General features: G+C 36.3%; 1 pseudogene; it reads right to left on the reverse strand.

Moving 5' to 3' along the window:
• Window positions 1-25,445, reverse strand: part of LOC141401837 (bumetanide-sensitive sodium-(potassium)-chloride cotransporter-like) — a 155,515-nt pseudogene that overhangs the window by 126,569 nt on the left and 3,501 nt on the right.

Consider the following 25,445-nt stretch of genomic DNA (forward strand, 5'->3'; position numbering starts at 1 on the left):
CTAACGTTACAAACAAAAACAAATGTCTATGTGGTTGTTGAGTTGTATTTGTTGTAGTATTTACTTTACTTTATTTGTTCTACCATGATTGGAACCCATGAAAAAACTCAAAAACACTCATATTTTGATGCAAAATTTTAAATGTGCTGCCAAGTTTCAACTTTTCTTTACTCTTCTACCATATACGACACAATACTTTACTCAAACGTTGGATGTGTTTTCAGCTTTAATGTTTCGAAAAGCTGAATGAGTAATATGTCGAACTAAAAAATTATGAAAATAGCTTTATCCATAAAAGTTACAGAGTTTTGACCAGAAACAATTATTCTGAACACCTGGGCGCCGTTGGGATTCTGTGAAAGTTGGTCCAATATTTTTGGGCTAATATAAATCCTGGTGCACTCATTGATATGAAGGAAGTCTCCTTTTTACCTACTGGTATGTTTGTGGGAACAATTATTACAAGTCATTTATGTTGGTCACCGTACGATATTGGATAAGCAAAATTATGCAAAATGGATAAATTTTTGCATATGCAAAATTTATGCATTTTAAATATTTTTTTAGGCAACAAATATTTCAATAATAGGTACAAAAATGTTTGTATGTACAATTTTTCTATTTAAAATTCTTTTCAGACAAGTCAATAAAATAGAGAAATGTATAACCACAGCCCCAACCTTTAAAATACCGAAAATCGGGAGGTATCGTTCTATGGGGGCTATATGATGGCCAGAACCTAAACCGACAAATTTTAGGTGGAAAGTTGTTTACCCCCAAGGAAGACTTAATACCAAATTTCAGCCATTTTGGCGGACACAACCTTCAAAATACCAGAAATCCAGAGGTACGGTTCTATGGGGTCTATATGAAGACGTGAACCCATACCGAGAAATTTCAGGTGGAAAGTTTTATACACCCAACGAAGACCAAATACCAAATTTCAGTCGTTTCGGTTGGATATTGAAGCTACAACTTTCAAAATACCGAAAATCGGGAGTTACCGTTCTATGGGGCCTATATGAAGACGTGGACCTATACTGACAAATTGCAGGTGGAAAGTTTTATACTCCCAACGAAGACTTTATACAAAATGTCAGTTATTTAAGTGTGATGTTGAGGCCACAACCTTCAAAATATCGGAAATCGGGAGGTACCGTTCTATGGGGACTATATGAAGACGTGGACACATGCGGACAAATTTCAGGTGTAAAGTTTCATACCCCTAACAAAGACTTAATACCACATTTCAGCCATTTGGGTGGGATTTTTAGACCACAAATCCTTGTATATATTTTTGCATATCGTTTTGCATATGCTCATATTATGCAAATATGCAAAAATTTCTGGGCCTAATTCGTTTTATTTTGTGATATAATCAGATTTTCTCTACGACCATCCCAACCATATATGCATTTGCATAGGGTTCCGCTGTCTAATGATAAGCAAAGTTGGGAGCAAATCACACTGGACTGATATGGCCATCCTCGAACTTGATCTAAGTTTCATCAAAATATTACTCGAACCAAATTAGTTGATCTGTTCGAGAGTTGTCGTGAGCACCAGCCACACAGGCAGACAGTACTAAATCGACTCTAAATTGTCTGAATCGGATTTCGTCCAAACATATTTGAGAGACAGTTTGGTCGTATTAATACGGTAGTGTTAACGGCGAATTTGAATTTGTTAGGTCAAATTGTTTCCCTTTGTGTTTGGGGCGTGTAAGACTTCAGCAAGTGACCACTAAACCAAGTAACAACCTAGACTTGTTGAAAGCAAAATGTTAAAAAATGTATGAAATTTCTTAACTCCGTGGGTCCGGGCCCCAAAAAAGGGCCAGAATACGTTCCTGAAGCAGACTGATAATTTACTACTGGTTATATATTTATTTCCTCGTCCTCATATATTCATGATAAATTGGAATTTAAGGGAAATGAAAGTTTCTGTGCACACCCGCAGTTGGCTATATTCGCGACATATGGCGAAATCATTGTCTTTTCGACAAGCTGCACATACTCGTCGATATGAAGTTTCAGGATAAATTACTGCAATTTATTTACACATTTTGTGTTGCACATTATTATCCTGATCAGTAATTTTTATTTATTTATTTTATGTACATATGCATATATGCATACATAAAAAAAGGTTGGTTATGTACTTAAAACTGGCATGGAATGTACTGAAGTTGATTAACATGTAGGCGGCCAAGAAGAAATTCGATATGAGAGGAGCTAGTTCGCCAATTAAAATGAAACTCAAATCACCAATGACGGGTTGGCAGGCAGACAAACAGGCTGGAAGGCGGCGGGAAGGCAGTCATGCAGCGACAACATATCCCAACAAGTTGTTAGAAAGCACAGGAATAACATCAAAGATACGAAAACCAAAGAAAAAACAAAAGTAAACAAAAAAAATAATAACAATGCTTACATTGGCATTTTATAAGAAGTTTAGTTATTTCTTTGGCAAGGACTAAAGATCAAAATGAAATAAAAGGAACACTCAAAACAAGTTAAGACTTACGCCACAGCAATAACAAATGTGAGAACATAGCCACGAACAGGCTCATTATTTTTGCCAAAACCCTTGGCAAACCACACAAACTTTGGATAAAGTTCAACTTTGTACAAAGCCTGAAACGAAAAAAACAAAAACATGAAAAACAAAATAAAATCATATTTTTGTGTTAAATTTAAAGATAAAAGTTTTAATTAAATGCAGGCTTAGGTTAAGTCAATGTCAAAAAGCTGCTTAAAACTCAAATCAGTATAACAACAAACAAAACAGAAAAATATTTTTTATAGAAAACAATTTACCTGGAATACTTTGCGTGCCGATACCAAACTGACCAAGGCCGATGAAAGTGTAGCATCAAAACAGCCGGCATAAATAAGTGGACCAACGCCAGAGACCAACTCCATTATTTGGAATGAATTCGATAGACCATATTCGCAAGCGCCTGTAAGAGAGATAAGATAAACAAAAACAAGTCGTTGTAAGAAGATTATGATTTTCAATAACGATGAAATTCCCCACTCATAAGCTGTTGCGGCTCAAGACCATTTTAAGAACATTGAATGCTTTGTGATATATCAACACCAAATGTGGTATAAATAAATCCCATTTCAGCTTAAGGGGGAAACAATTTTCAAAGGTCAAAATGCGCGCACACACACATACTCCCCGTTCAAATAAGCTGATATATCAATTCAATAGGTTGAAGGATGTATTCTTCTGTGCTTATAAATATGTATACATACATATATCAAAAGTTATTTTCTTAAAAGGGGGAGAGGAGAGAAGATGAATGTATACATTGCTCAACAACAACGTAACATCAATGTTAGTGTGTATGTATGTTCCTCTGTTAAGCAATAATCTGTTATAAGGACCAAAACAAAAGCCATAAAAGAGACACAAAAGTGATTTATTGAAAAAAACTCTTTCACTTATTGGAGGAAAGCCAAAAACAGATTACGTTTGTTAGCCTAAAACTTGATGGAGGCAGCAAGTATTGTATTCACGGCTTTTTATTTAAGAGGCTATTGAAACAGTATCTGTATCAATAGACTAGAGATCCTTATCATTCACTTGAGCGACTCAAGGGTACATTGTTCCTATCAATCAGTCTTGATAAAAGACTGAAAATCCGTTTTTTAAAGAGAAAAGCTCTACTGATATTTTGAATGTCATATGGAAGAGTATTCCAAAGACGTATCGCAAAGATGTAGAAATGCCAATCAGATACTAAGTTCTGCCGAATGGGGGGGGGGTTAGTCGTCTACCTCTTCTGGAACGATTGAAACTTAATTTATAGAAAAGATTTTTGGGGGTTGCTTTCTAAAAATGTTATGTAAGTTATGAATGTTAAGGTTCTTATTCCCAGATATGTGTTAAAAGTGCAGCAGTAGAGTGATTTCGCAAAACGCGAAATATGTTGGGTTCTTTTCACACCCATAAATTAGACCGGGCACTAGATAAGTTTTAGCCAGTAGTAAACGGACTTTAAAAGGCGTAAATGGTTGTGTCGCCCATAATGCACGCAATTTTGCAAAAGTTAGTGCTTCCGCAGTATTAACATGGTCAAACCAACTTAATGAGCTGTTAAAAATGACACCCAAGTTTTTTGCATTGGATACAACAGCGACTCATTGTTGGTTTATGTGAACATCAGTATTCTGAAGAGAAAAATTTTATTTTTGTGAATGACAAGACTTTTTTATTTTTGAGGATTTAAAAGTAACCCATTTGCCGATGCCCACTTGGAAACATTAGTTTGTAAATGCAATCCTTAGCATTTTCAATGAAGTCTCTTATAAATATTTGGACATCGTCTGCATAACAATTTTACTATGGGTAAGTTGTAGGGGTAAATAAATCATTTGCGTACAAAGAAAACAACAATGGTCCTATTATTGAGCCTTGCGGGACTCCCTTAAGTACTGGTAAAGGCTTTGATTGTGAGTGTTCCACATATACTGATTGAAGTCGGTCTCGAAGGAAGGACATAAGAAGTTTTGACGCAGTACTCGTAGATGAAAAATTAAAAACACGTCTGAGCTTCATGCATAGGAGTGAATGGTCGACAGAATCAAAACCCTTGGAGTGATCAAGTAGTACTAAAAAGGTTACTTTATTATCATCGATATCACTTCTTACGGATTCTGACACTTCAAGTAAGGCGCTAACACAACTATGGCCTGGACGAAAACCGGATTGGATATCGGTCAGCAAGGACTCATTATGGAGGTACTCATTCATTTGAAAATGCAAAATCTACTGAAAGACATTGGATAAATAACAAAGAATAGATATGGAACGGAATTCGACATTTGACTATGGAATTGGAATAATTTTTGCATGTTTCCATATGGTTGGGTACACCGCTTTAGGTTAATATACTATTGAATAGATGTGTAAAATAAGGTATCAGGTCAGGAAGTAAAATGTGCACAAACTTTGGGTCAATGCCATCAAGGCCAATAGCATTTGACTTCACACGTGAAAAAAGTTCAATCCTTCGTCTTGAGATACACATCTAAATTCAAAACCTGTACCGTATACTGGGTTATCCGTGTATGCATTAATAGGTGCATAGAAGGAGGGTTTTGCAGGTACAGTAGGAACATATGTCTATACATAAATGTCTTATTTAGATCATCCAAATCCAAAATTGGTGTAAAACTTACATTTTCCAATACCAATATCACGAATGATGTTCCACTTTCTTTTCGAGGCAATATCTGATCTGAGTTTCAAAGCGTAATATTCTCTTTTCGCCGCATTGATTAAACGATTAGCTTTACTTCGTGGATATAGAAATTCCTCAAATAACTCCGGCATTTTGAACCGCTTCCATCTAGAATAAGCTAGATCCCTATCTTCTATATGTTTTTTAATTCTAGAATTGAACCTGGGTTTGTTATTTGAAGTCTGCCTTTTATATTTTATGGGAACGGTAGCGTTATAAAGGCTGACAATATTTTCTTGAAGAAAGCTGACTTGTTGATCCAGTTAATTTGTGACATCATATAACCAAGGGCTGCATAATTTATTTGAAATCCATCTAGCCTGTCCGTTCATCCTTCTGTATGGATGGTTAGTGCACACGATAACTCACCAACGAAGTTTCGTCCAGACTTTGTACGTGCTGATGTTTTTACTTTATACCACCAAATGGGTAGGATATTATGTGCTGTTTTTTACTCGAAGGTTTGAAACATATTGAAATAAGGATCATAAAATACATTGTCAGGGATATTGTGCTAACGACTAAAGCCCATGGTCTACGAAATAATTGGACCATACCAATGTGGCTTTAGACCTGGCAAGTCCACCATTGACCAGATATTTACCCTGCGGCAAATCCTGGAGACACCTACCACATTTTTGTCGACTATAAAGCAGCCGTCGACAGCCCGCTACGTTCAAAGGTATTCCAAGCCATGTCTGAATTTGGTATCCCCGCAAAGCTCATTCGGCTTTGTAAAATTACTCTAACTGACACAAGATCTTCAGTTAAAACAGGAAAGAACCTCTCCGAAGAGTTTTGTACCAAAAGAGGTTTCACGCAAGGAGACAGCCATTCGTGTGATCTTTTTAAAATCCTGCTAGAAAAGGTTATACGAGAGGCAAACGTCAAAAGAATTGGCACAATCTATACCAATAGCCACATGTTACTTGCTTATGCTGATAATATAGACATCATGGGACGATCAATAAAAGAAGTAACCTATACCTTTATGAAGGTCGAAGGAGAATCTGCTAAAGTGGGTCTGGCGGTAAACGGCGAGAAGACCAAGTTGATGGTGTCGACGTGCAATGTGTCCACTGAGATCGGACCAAATTTTGAAGTTGGTTCCTATAATTTTGAGGTAGTAAAGGACTTCGTATACCTCGGCACCGCCGTAAACACAACAACGACATCAGTTGTGAAATAAAAAGAAGAATTGTATTGGCCAACAGATGCTACTTTGGCTTAAGTAAGCACTTCAAAAACAAAGCCACAACTCGTCAAACAAAAATAACACTTTAAAAAACACTGATACTACCAAGCAGATAAGGCAGTGCTTGGCGTGTTTAAGAGAATTTTTTTTTTCAAAAGATCTACGGACCTATCTGCGTTGACTGTGAATATCGACGTCGTATGAACAACGAGCTGCATCTGCTATACAACGACATCAATATAGTTAAACGTATCGAGATGCAGCGATTGCGTTGTCTAGGCCATATAATAAGAATGAGCGATGATGAGCTAGCTAAAAAGGCGTATAAATTCGAGCCACATGGCGGTGCACGCAGAATTGGCAGGCCAAAGAACAGATGGCGCAAACAAATGGATGAAGAGATGACAAGGCGCGGTATTCCAGAAAGCGAAGCACTAAACAGAGAGAATTGGAGATATTTTCTTAGTTCGGTCTATGGAACAAATGTTCTGTAATGGGCCAGTTAAGTAAGTAAGCAGAAATGAACCAAAAACGAAATTTGTATCCAATTTTGTAGCGGCTCTATAGATCGCAATGGTAGTCTGATCGGCGGGAAATTGCAAGTACGGTTGAGGTTTACGCAAGTTTAGGCAGGTTTTTGATGCAAAATATGAACAAACTCATATTTTTAACTTTGACTTGAATTCCTTGGCAACTACCAGGCCGAATTCGAATGTTCTGTCGAACAACAAAAAATTAAGATATATCTATCTTTTCAAAAGTTACAGAGTTTTGACCAGGAAAAAACGATTCTGAACCAATGTGTGGCGTGTCTTATGACAACACTTGTAAAGAAGTTTTTCATGGCTGAAAGGTCACATTAAACTGAGGAGATTTACCACCTTCGACAATTTTGATGTTCTCGTCCCAGATTGAATCGCAGACCTGCTGAATGCCAGGCGAACGTGCTAACAACTGCACCACAGTGGCTCCGAACCACTGAAAAATTATACTGTCGTAAATTACTACTTGCTTCACATTTGCATATCGTATTATTTAATCACTTCTTTCGATAATTTTTGTTTCCTTCAGGCATTTTAGGTGGTCACCGTAGAATTTTTTAGATCATGTGGACCATTATGTTAGGACGCATGGCCATGCCTACGAAAAACATCATATGACAATAAATAAGACCACAAAGAGCACTTCCGTTAAAAAATTGCAAATGATTCTCGGACAGATCTTACACTAAACTTAAGCAAACATGTTGAACTTGAGGGAGGTACCCGAATTTGTTTTTCAAAATAGCCCTTCTTGGAACTTGATGTACGTTTGAAATAAATTTTTCTATGTGCAATGTTTCAGCCGAATCGGATACTTAATTTGTAAGTATTTGTGCTCAGCAGTCATTTGAGTTGGTGCCGAAAGGGTTACTTAGAAATTTTGGGACATTATCTCAGGAAATATGAACTTTTCCCCGAAAAAAATTACCGACGTAAAAAGGTTCGACAGGACAACATGCTGCAAACAATGACGATCTGAGAAGTGTTCTTAAACTGCATTTGTGCCAAAAAAATATTTAAATTTTTAAATAATTTCTCGTTAGAGTCGAACTTACTAATGACCGATGACTTTTTGCTAGTAAAAAAGGAAAGCCGAAGATTCAAACCCACAGAACCACCATTGTGTGACATGTTTCGCTGTTGGTCATCAGACATATCGGCTGTAGAGTGGCTTCTCTGTCATCGAACTTTTCATTTCTCAAATGCAAGTTGTTTCCACAGTGATGAGCTTTTATCTCATTCAAACTGTATGACATTCCATGACAAACGCTTTTTTAGCGCCTTGAAAAACATATGAAAAAAGTGTTGTTACGGCGTGTTAGCTTTCAGCCCAACAAAAAATTCCTTACTAAATAACGGGTTTTTATACACTCAGCATTTATGCTAAGTTTGTTTGGACGAAATCCGTTTCACACAATTTGGAGTCGATTTAGCAATGTTCGTCCGTCTGTCTCGCTTGCTGGTGCGCACGATAACTCTCAAACGGACTAGCCGATTTTGTTCAAAATTTGGCTTTCGTCATATTTTGTCCATACTTAGTTTATGTTCGAAGATGGGTTATATCGATCCACTCCTTCCGTTCGGAAAATTTGTGCGCACGATAACTCTTGAAGGGAGTAACCGATTTGGTCCATACTTTGCACATCGTGAAATTTCTACCAGACACAGATGAGGTCCTAATATGGACTCTATCGGTCCACTCCTTCGGGTACCTCCCATACAAAATTTTGGAGAATTTCAGTTCTTGGCTCTTGGATCGGTTTGATATTTGTTATAGCAACTTGTATTCGCTGTCCCCATTACGAAGGTACAATTTTTATCAGCGGCTAGTCCGTACTTCATGAGAAAATAGCCAGAAAATTTTAAAAATCCCCTATGGCACCATATGTAGTGGTTGGAGCGCACGGTAGCTCTCGAACGGTCTAAAATTTGGTCATAGTAATATTTTGTCTGAACTTAGTTTAAGTCCTTAGGTGGGCCATATCGGTCCACTCCTTTAAGTACCTCTCCCACATATGTTCGAAAATATTCGGAAAATTTTCTGCCCACGATAACTCCTGAAAATTTCAGAAAGGGCTACAAAATCCGTAGATTCGATACTGTTAATAGATGGACGTTTCAATTTATACCGGCTGAGGGTGTATCTCTGTCAGCAAAGCCGAATGATACTTTTTTACATGTTATATAACTTTTTGGTAGTGGTAACTCCTTACAAAACCCCCTACAAACCCATTATTTTAACAAGGGCATATCGCACTGAATAACTAGTTATTCTATGCCCACTGAAAGTTTAAAAATAATCTATAAGTAAAAAAATATTTTCTATTTTTAGAACAGTTGAGGTGGAATTTGTTTTCAATTTCAAAGCACTTCTTGCTGATTTTTAACAAACGAACTTCTGCTTTGTAGCCGAGCAAACTACAAACTAGGCCACACATACGAACATTAAGGGTTGTTTAATGATTTATAGTAATATACGTAGTTATTTTTGTTTACATTACTTTGTAATGGGTTACATAATGACTTCTGAGGACTTCTGAGTGAAATCAGGAACCTTTTTCAAAATGTAGTTTTTATTTCCTTTATTTTTGCCAAAGACTTGAAAAAGCCGAATTCTGTAAAAGCTATAGGCAAAGAAATACTCATAACTTCTTTAATATTGGTCCAAAGAGAAAAAATATTTCTTTTGTATTTTTTAATAAAAAATATAAACAAATGCACAGAGGACTTGAGGGAAATTTTCGCGATTTTTTAATTTGCTGTATTAAACTACGATTAATTACAAAAATTTTAAGTTATATTTGGTAGTGGGATTCGCATAAGTACTATTTTTTCTTAATTTTTTTAAGATTTGTCTTTTATACCAGTGTGAAACATTATTGATAAAAATGTATTAAATTGATTTATTGATTAAATCGAAAAATGTCACCCAAGCCCACTGTGCAACATTTTTCTCTATTTTTTGTTAGATAGATGAAAATACAAAAGAGTTTTTTTTTATTTGGACCAGAAATCGACTTTTCCCAGGCGCGATATCTCTAAACCCGTTAGTCAAAAAAATCTGAAAATATACGGAAATGTTTTGCTGATGAGCAGCATCACCACAGCAAAAAATAAAAGAAATCAAAAGCAACTTTATGAAAAAATGTCCGATTTCACTCAGAAATCCCTATATATGTACATACCCTCATTACCCTAAAGTCTAAGGATATAAAAACTGCCAATATAGAAAAAGTGACAGCATCTTCCAATATTGAAAAAATATATAATTTACAACACTCCCAACTTCGAATCTACAACTTTATTTGACTTATATTGTATGGTTATATTTGTCCCTTGGTGCCGATATAAACATCAAAAGGGAAGACAACCAACATTTTCGTGTTGAAACAAAATTAACAATTGTTTTAAAACAATTAAAATCCCCAAAAAGGGTTTCATAGTATTTCTCTCGTTTTTATTTGACAGATGACATTAAGCAATACGCCTTTCATGTTTATTTTCAAATAATATTCTCTCTGTGTGGTTTCTCCATTAATTATTTTAATTAAATCACAAGCATTCATACTCCTTATCTCTTATTCCCTTGCAGGAAGTACTTTAATATTCAAATTGGGTCTTGTTTACCTCTTTTAATTTACATTTTCTCTGTGATAGAGAAACAAATTACGAAACAAAATTTAAAAGAAAAACACTTTCCCTTCTCATTGAAAAAGTCAAAATAAAATTTCAATTTCATTTCTCACTTGCACTTACCTGGCACACAATCCAAAAAGGCGAAGGAACCATTAACCATATCGGTGACATTGCCGGTAGCATCGCGAGCAACAGCCATTACAACCGTTATCAAATAAGTGACGGTTGTTATTAAAATTGCCAATAAGGTACCTTTTGGTATGGAATTTTGGGGATCCTGAAAACGACACGAAAACATTAAAGCAGTGACGAAGAAGACGATGGTGGTTGACAAGGTTTTTTTGGGCATTATAAATTTAACAAGTCTTACATGAATAATGAATTTAAAGCTTACCTTTAAATCACCGGATATATTGGTGCCAGGCAAAATGCCTGTAGCTGCAGGGAAAAATATGGGAAACACTGAAAAGAAATCATGAACTACACATTTTTTGGGACGAAATTCTGCTTAAATAAAGTCGATGAAAATTACAAAACACAAACAATTTTAATTTCATTACAAAAGAAGGAGTGTACTCACCATTATAGCCCAGAAAACCTTTGGCACGGTCTTCATCACTTTTGGGTCCAATGAAGCTGCCAATCATACAATCAGCAACACCAACAAAATAACCAACAAATCAATTTGTGGCTAAAAAATTAAAGAAAACAAAAACAATTAGTAAGGAAAGGATCAAAGTCGGGCGGGCCGACTATATGACACCCTACACCACTGTGAATATGTAAAATATATATATGGGAGCTATATCTAAATCTGAACTGATTTCGATATAAAATGGCGCACTTATATCTACACCGAACTCCGTCACACATTCAAAAATTCATCAAAATTGGACAGATATGGGGTTTTTGGCGCCTTAAATACGTGAAATCGGCCGAATATATAGCATTTCCAAATTAAATGAAACCTTTTCCAAATTGAATGAAACTTTTTCCAAATTGAATGAAACCTTTTCCAAATTAAATGAAACCTTTTCCAAATTAAATGAACTCTTTTCCAAATCAAATGAAACCTTTTCCAAATCAAATGAAACCTTTTCCAAATCAAATGAAACCTTTTCCAAATTGAATGAAACCTTTATTTTTATTAAAAGAAAAAAGCCAGAATATGTTGAAAAGAGAAAGAAATAAAAAATTATATGGGTTTTCAACGATCGGACAATAGATCGTAATACCGTTGACGTGATTGGGCGCAGTATCGAACAGCTCAATCAACACGACTGCTCCAATTATGTAAGGACCATGTCCATTGAGAATTCCCCAAGCATCAAATCGTGAACCACTTCATTAGGTACTACACTTAGCCCCTGTTATTACAATGTGAACCGAAATCTTGATGCAGAGATAATTCTTATTGGGGATGAAAGCCCTTGGTGAGTATATTAAGAATTCTAAAGGACAGATCCGCCGTGAGTCAAACTTCCGAGTTATGGCGTGATTAATTTTTTGGTGAAAACCCTAAAACAACAATTAACAAAGATATAACGTTAATTTCAGATGCCTTACATGGTCTTCAGCAGAAACTTAATCAGGCCATAACTCGGAACTTCCACTCACGGCTGATCTGTCCTTCGGGATTCTTAATATACTCAAAAAGGCCTTTCATTCCCTAAAGGAATTATCTCTGCCCCAGATTTTCGCCTTCATTTTGTTCACAGTGTTATTAGGAATTTTTTAAAACTAAATTTTCTCTTTAGGATTATTTCGCTATAACTTTAAAAATTATGAAATGTTTAAGGTCAAGGAAGCAAAACATGCAGGGAGGTACACCTTTATGTCATTACTTAAGATTAGAATTTAAGTAAAAAATCGGTGAAAACCCATATAATTTTTTATTTCTTTCTCTTTTCAAAATATTCTGGCTTTTTTTCTTTTAATAAAAATAAAGGTTTCATTCAATTTGGAAAAAGTTTCATTTGATTTGGAAAAGGATTCATTTGATTTGGAAAAGGTTTCATTTGATTTGGAAAAGGTTTCATTTAATTTGGAAAAGGTTTCATTTAATTTGGAAAAAGTTTCATTCAATTTGGAAAAAGTTTCATTCAATTTGGAAAAGGTTTCATTTAATTTGGAAATGCTATATATGGGAGCTATATCCAAATCTGAACCGATTTCGATCAAATTTGCCACATCTATTTCTAGGCTGAATTCAGTCACTCATTCCAATTTTCATCGAAATTGGACATTTATCGCGTTTTGGAGCAGCAAATACTTGAAATCGGCCGAAAATAAAAATAAAAACTAGTGGACATAGGTCCATGTTTTGGAATAGCCCCCATATAACGTTACTGCCCGATTTCAAGTATTTTGGCGTTTTAAGTCACATTTCGTGACCGAATTAGCTATAATTTAATATTTAGGGTTCTTAGTGACCAAAAACTTATATTCGAAAAAATTATGAACATAGATCCATGTTTTGGTATAGCCCCATATAACGGTACCTCCCGATTTTTGCTATTTTGAGAATTGTACCTACAAGTTTTAACCGAATTATCTGTAATTTGAACATTTGACATTTGAAATTCCTAGTGGACACCACATCTCTCCACCAAAAATTGTCAAGAAAGGTCGATGTATTGATAAAGCCCCCATATAACGGTACCTCCCGATTTTCAGTAATTTGATGATTTTAGCTACAATATTAAACCGAACTAGCAGTAATTTGACATTTGAAGTTCTTAGTGGTCACAACACCTCTCCATCAAAAATTGTCAACATAGGTCCATGTTCGGATATAGCTCCCATATAACGGTAGCTCCCAATTTTCAGTAATTTTGCAATTTTAGCTACAATTTTTAACCGAACAAAATGTAATTTGGCATTTGAAGGTTGTAGTGGTCACCACACATCTGCATCAACAATTGTCAACATAGCCCCAATATAACGATACTTCCTGATTTTCGATACTTTGAGGATTTTACTTAAAATATTTAACCAACGTAGGTCCATGTTTTGGTATAGCCCCAAAACAAACCTCCCGATTTTCCGTACCTTAGCTTTATTTTTTGGTCGAACTTTCTGTAATTTGAAATTTAAAAGCCAACAAAAATTGTTCATTTAAATTCATATTTTCGTATAGCCCACATACCTCCGAACTAGCTGTTAATGACTTTTGAAGTTCCCACGTTATGTACCGATTTTCGGTATTTTGAGGATTCTAGCTGAAAATTTTAACCGAATTAGGAGTTATTTGACAATAAAGGCTCCCATCAAAAACTGTCAACATAGGTCCATGTTTTTATACACTCAGCCTTTAGGCTATGAAGGGTATATGGGCAATATTATTGAAAATTTAACATCGTTGAAGCCAAGGTTTACCCGTTTATAACTCGCGAATAGTGGTTGTATATTGTACAATTTACATACTTTTGGATAAAATGAAATGTTTTTAGACTTGGCAAAAAATATTGGCCTTCAAAGTTGATTTGCGTGGAAGCTGTGGCTATATTTATGTTAAAGAATGGGTAAAAATGGGTTGAAGCCAATGTGTCTTTTTTTGTTTTCTCTCGATTTGTGATTAAACCACACTTTTCACGATTTTCCCGTTAAAGTAAAAGTAGAAGGCAACTAAATAAGGATCATCTCACTAGTGTATAACTTCTCAAAATTTTATCTGCGTCTACCATTAAATGATGCTGACATTTTGAAGCCAGATTTTAAGTGTTTTTTGAAATTTTCTTATAATTTCGTTCCGCAAACAGGTTTTTCAAAAAATCATATATAGGAATGAAGAACTCACGATTCTGATTTATTTGATATATGTGTGGTGAATGTAGCCTACACAGCTTCAGAGAAATCTGTACCCAAATACGAAAATTTTGTGCGAACAAATTTCTAAAAATCATATATTTCGGGTCTAATTTGTACAATTGGCATTCGATTTACTCGTGCATGATTGCAAATTTTGGATTTTTACGTTGCGGATCTAATAAATCATTATTCGTTAAAATCCATCTACTTAAACGCGAGATAGGAGAAATTCCAAGGTAGGAAAATCACCTAATATTATTTTTGAAAATATCGCGCATTTTATCGCGTATTCTGTCGGCCGCTTACACTGCTATGAAAAAACTAGTGCAGCATCTTTTGTTTTGCGGAAACAGAGATTTAAAAACTTCACTGATAAGGGAACTACATTTATTTTATCCCAAAAATAGTGTGTGATGCTACATCCACGGTTCTTGACTGATTGCCTTGAAATAGGTATATATAGATGCAGATTTTCATGGTGACACTAAAACCGGATGCGGAACGAAATTGTATGAACTTTGCGCAAATTAGCGATGTTTTATAGGCTTTTTAATGCTAAGATGCAGCCGATGCTACATCTTAGCGTCCAAATTATATTTCGAAAAATATATACAAATTAAAAGATAGGGTCTTGCTGTACATGAAAATCACATGCGGACAAAACGATTTTGATAATTACGCGATTTACACATATCTTAATAATGCATAGAAGTTAAAGCGCTTTATTTGAATTCTATTTCCGTTTAAGAAGTCTAATGATTTATTTCAACAACCCGATAACTTTCCTCAATGGGAAACCTTCTATGTGAATGTAGATAAAGCAAAATCCGCCCATTTCCTTGGGAGTTTCAAGAAAAATAAAAGAAGTACTCCTATAGAATTTTTCCAATATTTTCGACTCTAGAATGCATGTGAAAACCATTATTCCAAACCAAAATTAGTTTTTTGTAACACAAATATGTGCTTATTTTGACTATAATATCCTAACTACTATCCCGATGATTATAAGTTTGGTATCATTTGATTCCCCGTGAAGTCTTTATTTAAAACTGTTACTTTTTTTGTAATTTTTGACGGGTAAATGGACCTATATTTTCAAAAAATTCGGATTACATTTAAAATTTGTCAATTTTTTGTAAATTCCGCGAATGCTGAGAAACATTTTACAAATATTATGCAATCTACTTAATGACGTCACTTCGAGATAACTTTTTAGTGACAATTGTGCTCAATAAAATAATTAGCGTTTTTATAATAATTTTTTCTTAAAAGCAAAAGTAAAACCGCGATAACATTTGTCCGCAACAACCAAAAATTTGCTCGCGAGCGGATTTGTACTGGGGAATTTTTTCTTAACCTATGTACCAAAAATCGTTAATGTAGCGCGAAAAGAAAAAATTCAATTTTTTGGAAATGGAATATGAAATTATTGGCAGTTTTGCCCATATACACTTTCATACGGGCAAAATGTGCCTCATCGAAATAATGGTTTTAGACCCCAAGTATGTTTGGACGAAATGTGTTTCAGACAATTTGGAGTCGATTGAGCAATGTCCGTCCGTCTGTCTGTCTGTCTGTCTGGCTGGCTGGAGCGCACGATAACTCCTGAAGGGATGAACCGATTCGGTTCAAATTTTGGCTTTCGTAATATTTTGTCCAAACTTAGTTTAAGTTCGAAGATGAGCTATATCGGCCCACTCCGTCCGGTACCTCCCCCACAAAAGTTCGAAAATGTTCGGAAAATGTGTACGCACGATAACTCTTGAAGAGTGTAACCGATTTGGTCCATACTTTGCCCATCGTGGAGCGTGTACCAGACTTAGATCAGGTTTTAATATGGACTCAATCGGTCCACTCCGTCGGGTACCTCCCACACAAAATTTTGGAAAAGTTCAGTTAAGGAACATCTCTCGAATCGCTTTGATTTTTGCTTTAGCAACTTGTATTCACTGCCCTCCATACGACGGTATAAGTTTCATCAGGGGCAAGTCCATACTTCCTGAGAAAATACCCTGAAAGTTGCAAAAAACCCCTATGACACCGTGTGAGGAGGTTGGAGGGCAAAATAACTCTCGAACAGGTCTGCCAATTCGGTCCAAAGTTTGGCCTTAGCAATATTTTGTCCAAACATAGTTTAAGTTCGAAGATAAGCCATATCGGTCCACTCCTTCAGGTACCTCCCCCACTAAAGTTCAAAAATGTTCGGAAAAATTGTGCGTACGATAACTCTTGAAGAGAGTGGCCGAATTGGACCATACTTTACACATCCTAATATATCTACCAGATATAGATCAGGTTCAAAAATGGACTATATTTGTCCACTCCATCCGGTACCTCCCACACAAAATTTCGGATAAGTTCACTTTAAGACCTGCTTTCGAATCACTTTGATTTTTATTGAAGCAACTTGCATTTGCTGCCTCAATTGCGATGGTAAAAGTTGTTTCAGGGGCAAGTCCATACTTCTTGAGCAAACATCCCTGAAGTTGTAAAAAACCCTTATGGTGCCATATGTAGTGGCTGGAGATCCATTCTTTTTAGTATCTCCTCCGCAAAACTTTTGATCTTTAATCCTAATCAACAGTCAGTTCAAACGCCCAAAATTTTTAAAAGTCCCTAAATACATGTTTTTTTGGGAAAAAATTGTTTCAATATACACAGGCTGAGGGTATATCTCTGTCGGCAAAGCCGACTGATACTTTTTTACTTGTTTTATTATAACCCCTATATAACGGTACCTCCCAATTTCTAGCCCACCAAAAATTGTCAACATACATAGTTAGATATAGGCACCATAAAAAAGGGTCTCCCTAATGAAGCATTTTATGTACATTATCTGACATTTTAACGTACTTACTTAAAGTTGGGGACAGGAATGAAAACTAATTATTCAATTTTAGTTCATAATATTTTATGGTGGAGGGTATGAAAAGTTCGGCCCGGCCGAACTTAATGCTTTTTTACTTGTTAGAGGTTTTTACGGTAAAATACCATAATATTTTTTATATTTTCTCTAAAATTTTTTAATTTTTTCATTTTCCGCGAAAATAAAAACAAATTTTTGAAATCAAAACCTCTATAGCTTTTGCGCGCATCCACCAATTTTGAGAACGCGAACAGATTTAAAACCAGAATTTTTTCCTTAACCTATATAACAAAAATCGTAGATGTGCTCGCAAAACCATTTTTTAATTTTTTTCAAACGAAATTGTAATTGAAATTTGGTTTTTGCCATATAACTTCATTAGCCTAAAGGCTGAGGGTATAAAAACCGTGCCGGCACAAACTAAAATGACTGTGCACACTGTAAAATTTCCACCAAATTTATCAAGTTTAAAGAAGATACTTGTGAACAACACCTTCCAGTATGTCCCTCATAAAAGTTAAACATTTCCAAATTTTCAAACATTTTTCAAATTTTTTATCGGCCTTTTTATGGTATTAAACTGTGTAATTATTATTATGACCTCGAGCTTGAATAATTACTCAATTTGTTAAACATTTTCGCTTAAGTGAAGTTTAAGGGGTTATAGCCACTTATTGAGCATCAAAAAAGCCATTTGTTTGAATTGTTTGCAAGAAATCTACTAAATTTTTTTTTATATGAAAGGTCACACCTTGAGCTACTTCCGGATTTTTATACCCTACACCACAATGTGGAAAGGGTATTTTAAGTTTGTTTTGGTAAAAATTCATGTAACACCGCGAAATATTCGTCGGAGACCCCCAATGTGGTATATCAATCTTCATTTCTCGACGAGATAAAGCGATTTTGACATGTGTGTCCGTCCGTCTGTCCATTATAAATTGTAAACACGCTCCAGGCCGCAATTATAGACCGATCGTCACGAAATTTTGTATGGAGGTCGGGTTCAGGCCAGAATAGATCCCTATTCTTATTGGTGATGATCGAGAAATAGTTAGCGGGTGAAATGGACAAAAAACATAATATTTATTCAATTTTTTAGCGGCTCTGTAGGTTGCAATAATAGTCCGATCAACAAAATTTTATATAAGGTAAGAGTATATGACAGAGAAGAAACTTGCAATTTGAGATGGTGATCAGATAATATTTAGAGGGTTAAATGGACCACAACTTTTGTGTGAAAATTGTGAAAATTTTTAATATACAACTTATATCTTTATTCCTGGAAGATACATTCCGGACAAGTAAGCTACCCTTGGAAATGAAACGCTTGACCTTTCAATTGATGCCAGTTGAGCATGATCAGATAACAGAGTTACAGCTTAATATACCCAGTTATTTGTTGTAGTGTAATCATTAACACGCTAGAAGTCGCAATTATAGCTCAATAACAACTAAATTTTGCACGCGGTAAGAGTTTAGGTAGAAGAAGATGCCTAAGATTTTGGATGATGATCTGATATTATTTAGCGGGTGAAAAGGACCATTACTAAAAAAATATTTTTGGTCTATATTTTATTTCTTGGAGGACATATACCGGCAAAGTAGCCTACTTATGGAAAAAGAATTATTGATCTTTCCCCTGATGCAAATTGCAACAACGTGCTTGATAGATACCGGGCCTACTGCCCAATATATAATGGGTTTTGTGTAGAAAACCACATTTTCCCATTCCCAGTTTTTACATTATTGCAAGTTACATGGTGTCCTAGCCTCTTAATTGTCCAATCTTTATACAAAAATTGCAGCATGGGTCGCTTTGCCACCTTTTTTCAAAACGATTCCCCAGCCAGGCAACATCAAATTTTCAACGGTGGCGAAATACGGGTTGGCGACATTTTCTGAGTATTTCAGCCATGTAAAACTTATCTACAAGTGATGTCTTAGGACACGCCGTTCGGTCTCGGAGATAAGCTGTGGGTCCCATATCATTGAGCGAATATGAATCGGAGTACACTCCCTCATTGATATGAGAGAAGTCTCCCTTGCCCCTTCTGGGATGTTTGTGAAACAATTATTATATTATTATTTAAGCTTGGTGTGATACGGTGCCAGAATCCACAAAGTTATTTCTTACAATAAGTTTATTTGTTCCATAAAGAAATTTTGATTTGTGGAAAGCTAATTCCCTGGGGTAGTGGTGTAGGGTATAACAGGGTCGGCCCGTCCGACTACAGCCTTGGCTTACTTGTTTTTAAATATTGTTTTTAATAAAGCAGTTTGCGGTGCCCACTGTAGCTCGAAAACGAATAAACCGATCAGCATATATTTTTTTTTTTTTTTCACCTCACGCACACTGTACGTGAACAAAACCAAACGATAAACATCATTTGGTTGTTGCTTTTTCACTCATACATTAACACAACTGTTTTTGGCACTCGCGTATGCTTTGCCAAGTCGTTTTGTGTACTCAATTACCTTGAGTGTTGTTTTCAACCCTTACCAAACAACCGATTGTCTTATCCTCACCGCGAGAGTGAGAGCAAAGATCACAAAAAGTATGTACAAAACACTTAAAACACTTGCTAAATGTTTACGACGCTTGTTGTGTTTAAAACAATAATTATTTATTTTTTTTCATTTTAGTGATCTTTGAAAATGATTTTTTGCGCTTAGGGAAGATGTGATGATTTTTTTATTTTAAATAAAATTTAAAATTTTTGTGATTTGTTTTATTATAACAATAAATTATTTTCAGTTTCTCCTATATGTATGTGTGTATGAACCTTTAATTAATTAAAATATGTTTTTTTAATTATAAAAAATAAAAGCAATGAATTTTTATTTTCTGCTAATGGCTAGGATTTTTATACCTTAGAAGAATGGCCTAATGTAAGCAATATACAAAAGTACACATAACATTACAAACGGCGACCTGACTTAAAGCCCAAGGACATAACGCCCAAAATTAATTTTGGGCGTTATGTCCGCCCCGACCCCGGACTTAACCCCCAAAAATCGCGCGCGCGTTTTCTTATAAAATATACCGTTTTCGACTTTTGCTCGATCGCTTTCGTATGCTAAGTTAAGTGTTAATATGTATTTAAATTGTTTCCTCATTGAAAATATACTTCAGCCATAGTCATAAAACCTAAAGATGTTGAAAGCGATCTAACAAAAGTCGAAAACGGTATATTTTATAAAAAATCGCGCGCGCGATTTCTTATAAAATATACCGTTTTCGACTTTTGCTAGATCGCTTTCGTAAGTTGTTAGGTTAAATGTTCATAAATATTTAAAATTGTTTCCTCATTGCAAATAAAATTGAGTCATAGAGCAAACCTGAATATGCTGGAAGCGATATAGCAAAAGTCAAAAACCGTATATTTAAAAAAACGCGCGCGCGATTTCTTGTAAAATATACCGTTTTTTGACTTTTGCTCCATCGCTTCCAGCATATTCAGGTTTGAATTTTGATTTTCTATGACTCAATGTTTTATTTATGGCGTTGTAGATGTGTAGATGTAGCAAGAAAAATCTTTTATACGGAATATGTTTTTAAAAAATAAAATTGCAGGTTTGCAAAATTGTGCATGCTTATAAATCTTGTTTCGAGAAAACTCAAGTAAATCATAACGATCACAGTACTGTAATGTTGGGTCCATTTGTCCACAAATTGTTGGAAAATCCGTATACATTTAAATATGATTTCAGTAAGCTTATTTTTTATTTATTTATGTCCGCTATGGGGGCGGACTTAACGCCCAATTTTATTTTGGGCGTTAAGTCCGGGGTCAATGAGGACATAACGCCCAAAATTGATTTTGGGCGTTATGTCCGTTGGGCGTTAAGTCAGGTCGCCATTACAAACATAGGACATGACAATATTCAATGTTTCTATTTGTTGGCCACTTGGAAAATTGTCTATGATTAGGTAGCACTTACAAAACTCGCGTATACAGTGCAAAATACGATGGACATAAGCAACGGTCGTGAAGCGTCGTAAGTGTTTTCTGAGATGGTGGATAAGACTCGAGCGCATAAACACTTGTATTAAAAAACATAAGACCCAAAAAAGTTGTGTGCGCTCAAGTGGCTTGGTGATAATCTCCAATTAAGAATACAATAATATCCTTACTTATTTAGCTGGCCCATTACAGAACATTTGTTCTATAGGCCGAACTAAGACAAGATCTCCAATTCTCTCTATTTGTTGCTTCGCTTTCTGGAATACAGCGCCTTTTCATCTCATCATCCACTTGTTTGCGCCATCTATTCCTTGGCCTGCCAATTCTGCGTGCACCGCCAAGCGGTCCGTGTTTATACACCTTTTTAGCGGGGTCATCATCGCTCATTCTTATGATATGGCCTAGCCAACGCAATCGCTGCATCTCGATACGTTTAACAATATTGATGTCGTTGTACAGCAGATACAGCTCGTGGTTCATGCGACGTCGATATTCACCGTCAACGCAGATTGGTCCGTAGATCTTTCGAAGCATTTTTCTCTCAAACACACCAAGCACTGCCATGTCTGCTTGCGCAAGTACCCAGGCTTCGGAGCCATACATCAGCACGGGTAGTATCAGTGTTTTGTAGAGCGTTATTTTTGTTTGACGAGATGTGGCTTTGTTTTTAAACTGCTTACTTAAACCAAAGTAGCATCGGTTGGCCAAAACAATTCTTCTTTTTATTTCACAACTGATGTCGTTTGTTGTGTTTACGGAGGTGCCGAGGTAGACGAAGTCTTTTACTACCTCAATATTATAGGAACCAACTTCCACAGTCGGTCCGAGCTCAATGGATGCATTGCGCGTCGACACCATCAACTTGGTCGTCTCACCGTTTACCGCCAGACCCACTTTAGCAGATTCTCCTTCGACCTTCATAAAGGTATCAGTTACTTCTTTTACTGATCATCAACATAAGCAAGTAACATGTGACTATTGGCGTAGATTGTGCCACTTCTTTTGACGTTTGCCTCTCGTATAACCTTTTCCAGCAGGATGTTAAAGAGATCACACGAAAGGCTGTCTCCATGTCTGAATTCTTTTTTGGTACCAAACTCTTCGGAGAGGTTCTTTCCTATTTTAACTGAGGACTTCGTGTCAGTTAAAGTCATTTTGCAAAGCCGGATGAGCTTTGAGGGGATACCAAATTCAGACATGGCTTGGAATACCTTTGAACGCAGCGGGCTGCCGAATGCTGCTTTATAATCGACAAAAAGGTGGTAGGTGTCGATCTGCATCTCTTGGGTCTTTTCCAGGATTTGCCGCAGGGTAAATATCTGGTCAATGGTGGACTTGCCAGGTCTAAAGCCGCATTGGTATGGTCCAATTATCTCGTTGACCATAGGCTTTAGTCGTTCGCACAATATCCCTGACACGATCTTGCAGGCAATAGGGAGTAGACTTATGCCCCTATAGTTAGAGCATACAGTCTTATCTCCCTTCTTGTGGACGGGGCACAGGATACTCAGGTTCCAATCGTCGGGTACTCGTTCTTCCTGCCAGATGGTGCTAACTAACTGATGAATACACCTTATCAGCGTGTCGCCTCCGGTTTTGAACAGCTCGGCTGGTAAGCCATCGGCTCCTGCTGCCTTATTATTCTTCAGCCGGTTAATTGCTGTCTTTACCTCATCTTGGGTGGGTGGTATACATTCAATACCATCTTCTGGGATTGGGACTGTGGTATCTTCGTCGTCTTCGCTGCTATTGGATACCAACAGCTTTGAAAAATGTTCTTTCCATATCCTGAGTACACTATCTGTATCAGTTACCAAATTACCTTGCTGGTCTCTACAGGAGGATGCACCTGTACCAAAGCCATCAGTTTGATGCTTGACTCTTTGGTAGAATTTTCGGACTTCATTCTGGCTCCTGTAAATCTCGATTTTTTCACACTCCCGCTTTTCCATCTCTCTCTTTTTCCTGCGGAAAAGACGTTTCTCCTCTCTCCTTTTCTCCCTTTATCTCTCTCGTGCGCTACGCGTTGCTACGGATTGTAAAGTAGCCCTATATGCCGCATTTTTCTCTTCGGTGGCAGCACGACACTCCTGATCATACCATGGATTCCTTGGTGGAGGCCTCTTGTATCCAAGTATGGATTTTGCGGCTTGTTGCATGGAGTGGGCAATGCTTTGCCATTGCGCTGATATGTTATCGGGATGAGGAGTGCTTTGATTAAGCAATTGGACTAGTTGAGTGGAATATGCTGTGGCTATCTGTTGTGATTGCAGCTTACCGTTTAAGCGGGTGCGTACCTTTGCTGCAACAAGGTAGTGGTCCGAATCAATGTTTGCACCTCGGAACGATCGTACATCCAACACGCTCGATGAATGTCTTCCATCTATCACAACATGATCAATTTGATTTCTTGTTTTCTGATCTGGAGACAGCCAGGTGCCCTTATGAATACCGAGATGATTAAATCTGGTACTGCTAACTACCATGTTTTTTGCAGCTGCAAAGTCTATCAGCCTCATACCATTGTCAGATGTTTCACTGTGGAGACTGAATTTCCCGGCTGTTGGGCCAAAGATATTCTCCTTTCCAATTTTGGCATTAAAATCGCCTAGAATGATTTTAATGTCATGGGCAGGGCAACGGTCATATGTTTCTTCTAAGCGCTCGTAAAATATATCTTTGGTCTGTTCGTCCTTTTCTTCAGTGGGAGCATGAGCGCAAATAAAGCTGATGTTGAAGAATTTAGCTTTTATTCGAATTGCAGCAAGTCTTTCATTCACTGGGGTGAAGCTGGATACCAGATGTTTTAGTCTCCGACTAACTACAAATCCGCAACCAAACTCATACTTTTTACTTGTCTCCTTTCTGTGGTTATGATATCGTAACAACAGAGCTTAACTCCATCTATTGACAAATGTTAACAATTGAGTGTTCCATTCTTAACGTATTTACATCTTTGTTATTTTTAAAACTAGGGATCTGTAGTGGAAGTTTTAACTTATTTTTTAACCAAAAAATGTGTAACAGAATTCATTACGGCTCTTAGCACATTTAGGTTCATTACACCTGTTACTGTTTTTTATACAGTCGTATAATGCTGATGGTATATCTATTGGGGCAGAGCTAATTATGCTTTTTTACTAGAACATTTCCTGAAATTCTTACGATTAAAGATAGTGAAAACATTGTAGCCAAATCCTTAAACGTAGATTTAGCAAGAAGCACAGATGATACACATTACGACCACTTTCATTTACCTGTTGATTCCATTGAAAACATCATTCATAAAGATAGCACACTCTTCTTGATGCTAAACAAATATGACATTTCCCTAAATGCGTCTTCAATAAAATACTACTTGTTCACAGCTTTAGAAGTGGATGTTAACAATGAGAAGTCACATCTAACAACGGAAATTGCGAATACCATGAAATATTTTACTCAACCGATTCAGGATAATGAAATGCAACCCAACAAACGTCTACAAGGGATGCATCCGCAGATTTAGCAAGAATTACATGAAATTAAATTAGCAAGAATTAAAATGCAGTGTTATTATAAATGGTGGATGCGTTTGCTTGGCAACCGAAATCACATCTAACAACGGAAATTGCGAATACCATGAAGTATTTTACTCAACCGATTCATGATAATGAAATGCAATTATGTACCTTAACAAACCCAACAAACGTCTACAAGAGATGCATCCGCTGATTTAGCAAGAATTTAATTAAATTAAATTAGCAAGAATTAAAATTCAGTGTTATTATAGATGGAGGATGCGTTTGAAAGATTGCTTGGAAACCATGTACACATGTAAATCACTTGTATACTTGTAAAACCATCGTTGTAGTTATCATCCCACCAGTCTATTGCTATGCAAATTTGTTACGGGGAAAATGAAATTCACCAGTTTAAAACATTTCGAGTAAATTGGTCGGTAATTAGTGGTCTTGCGCTAAAAAGGTAGATTCCCAGGCCAGACAACTTTAAATTTTCATCGGTGGCAAAATGTAATGTAGTGTAATATTGACGACATTTCCTGAGTATTTCAAGGGCTTACGCTGTTCGACAATCCTGTTTAGGAATGAATATAAACATTATACAAAATAACTGTCCGACACACTATGACACTTTTCACCAATCAACATCTCTGATTGATTATTTCTTAGTG

This window comes from Musca autumnalis, unplaced genomic scaffold (assembly GCF_047663935.1).
Source record: "Musca autumnalis isolate F117 unplaced genomic scaffold, ASM4766393v1 scaffold_4, whole genome shotgun sequence".
NCBI classification, from domain to species: domain Eukaryota; kingdom Metazoa; phylum Arthropoda; class Insecta; order Diptera; family Muscidae; genus Musca; species Musca autumnalis.